Below are 2,737 nucleotides of genomic sequence, written 5' to 3' on the forward strand. Positions count from 1 at the left end.
ATCACAGATTCACAACATAAATATCCATACATATACACAGTACCACATTTCAAGTCCAAAATGTTTCCAAGTCCATTACAAATCCATCCAAAAGAGTCCGAAATTTTTCAAGTACTAATACAAATCGATCACAGTCCATTACATGTAATCAACGACCTAGACATAGCCTATCCCACTGACGGAGGTGCTGGTAAAGAGGATTGCTACCTAAGTCGGACTGTGGGTTATGGTAATCACCTTTGTAATAAACAACATGGTCCATTATAAAGTTGCAAAGGTCACCGACAATCTCTAAGAGGTCATCATCCCTATAGACATCCCTTTTTAGTCCTTTTTCTTCTTTCCACTACAAGATCGTAAAAGACGGGTTTAGGTCTAGTGTAAAGAAGAGATTGCAAAGCTAAGTGAGAAATACTATGTTTTCATACTACAACCCACTAAGACATTCAAACTTACCAATTCAGGGTGTCTCCTGTAGCCTTTTGTGTTACTGATGAAAGCACATACATAGTATCCACAATGCAGACTCCCTGGCCTTTGCTTGGAAAACTTTGTTTCAATTTGCAAATGGAGATGTGTCAAGTATAAGTACTGAAAAAATTAGTAATTTTATGCCAAACTAAGTCGCACTTACCGAACATAGAGATTTGAAACGCAAGTGGCTCCCCAGACCTGGATCATGCCTTCCTTTGTGATTCTTGACATAGGCCCTGAATGCCCTGTTTGAATGAGAATCGATGTGACTTATAGTATGCAGAAGTCGATATTAAAGTGAATCATATAAGGTTACTAGGATTACAAATTTGCTTACGTAATGAGAATTGACATGAAGTCTTTATATGTGTGAGGGTCAAAATCTGCAGAATCACAAATCCATGCCATGTTCATCCCGACATCGACACCTATGACTATCCAGTGATTGCTACAACAATTTTAAATAAACACATAAGTACCTTTGCATCAAAATAAGATAAACCGAACAATCGTTAAGTATACAATTAATCGAACTTACTTGAAGTGGTATGGAATCCATATTGTTTCGAAGTGTTGGAGATTCTTTAAACATACGGCAATCCACGCCGCAACCTTAAGTGACTCTTCTCTTATTTTGGCCGCAGGGATCTTTTCTTTCTCCGCCAACGTCCCTCCAGCAGCTAGCTGTGGCGCATCCAATTCCCATCTCGATGGGTAATTAAAATTTATTTGTGCTATAGGCATAGGGTCTACATACCCGGCTTTCGTTGAGCGTGTAGATTTCATAAAGTTTGCTTGCATTCTAAAAATCATGACGTAAGTTAGTTTTAGCAAAATCCAACTAGGTTACTTTCAGATCATATCAAGAGGAAGAGGACTTACAGGCACCAAGTGTAAATCAGATTCATCGACATTGAACTAAGGTGAAAGCATGATTGGATGTCGCTGAAGTCAAAGGCAATACCCGAAGCAGGGCCTCCAAATGTGCGAGCAGGTATTACTGCTTCCAACACATTCAGTTCTGTACGTGAAACATGCAAGTAGTACCAATCATGGAACCTTCTCATTCCATATGGCATCTTACACAATATCCGGTTTGGTAGGAAACGTTTGCCTTTTACATATTCTTTCGGGCAATCCTTTGACCACTTGATGGTTTCAACATCTGGATACTTTGTTATCGTTGTGTAGTCTGAGGTGTTAGTGGGCATCCTGTAGGCAAATTTGTTCGGGCCTTGGTTCTTAGGCTTGAACTGGACATGAGCATACCACTTGTACATACCTGAGACGTTCATATCCACAAAAGATTTTGACCCTGTCGACCTTATCATGATGGGGATCTTTTCACGAGCTTCACATACTAGAGGGAGTAGTTCTTCATGTGTCGGCGGTGCTTGTTGAAAAGTCTGTGCCATCTCATCATGGCCTTGCTTGGGGCGAGCTGGAGAAGGTTGTGGCTTAGGAGGCACATGTGGTGTCTCGTCATGCTCTGACTCGGCACGAGCTGTAGAAGGTTTTGGGCTATGAGGCACATGTGGTGTCTCGTCACGCTTTGGCTCGGCACAAGCTGTAGAAGGTTGCGGGCTCTGAGGCACATGTGGCGTCTCATGCTCTGGCTCCGCACGAGCTACAGAAGGCTCATGTGGCGTCTCATCATGCCCTGGCTCGACCCCTTGCTCGCCAGCGGTTGGAGAAGCTGGTACCCTCTCATGCATCAAGTGGTCCTCATGAGACGGTGAATACACCTCTCCATCCTCAAGGTGGACTCTCTCCAGGTGTACATCACTTGGAGTTGGCGAGGAAACATTCGACACAATATCCTTTTTGTATCAGAGGATGAACTGTTTCATAAGTAGTCCAAGCTCACGAATCCCCTCGCTAGTTGGGTGTTCAATCTTATGCTTCGCGTACTCGGAATTCAGGGTATGCACCTCAACCTTACTATAGTCGGTCGGGACCGGTTTATGGTGCCAGATGTCGCCTGGAATTGGAGGATGTGCCAGACCCGTTGCCACCTCAGCCATCTCCTGTCCCCTACCGATGGGAATCAACAGGATGCAACGAGTTGGCACCCGTATGTGATCGACTGAGGCGGAGGCTGTTACACCCTAGGTGTTAAGCATGCACTTAGTCTCACCAAAGCCATGCATAAGCATTCCATCAAGCATAAGCATCATGAGCATGACACTCTTGTCAAATTATGATTTGATGTGCTTCACTTCATGAGTTTAAATATGTTAAAAATATGATACTTGTTTCTAAA

At 43.3% G+C, this 2,737-nt stretch overlaps 1 long non-coding RNA gene across 1 annotated transcript; it reads right to left on the minus strand.

Annotated features, from left to right (window-relative positions):
* LOC8083595 lies at positions 635–1,092 on the minus strand. Its single transcript, XR_002452700.1, has 3 exons — positions 1,013–1,092; positions 812–922; positions 635–719 (listed from the first exon to the last, which is right to left on the minus strand). It is a non-coding gene; the product is annotated as an uncharacterized LOC8083595 (long non-coding RNA).

This window comes from Sorghum bicolor, chromosome 1 (genome assembly GCF_000003195.3).
Source record: "Sorghum bicolor cultivar BTx623 chromosome 1, Sorghum_bicolor_NCBIv3, whole genome shotgun sequence".
NCBI classification, from domain to species: domain Eukaryota; kingdom Viridiplantae; phylum Streptophyta; class Magnoliopsida; order Poales; family Poaceae; genus Sorghum; species Sorghum bicolor.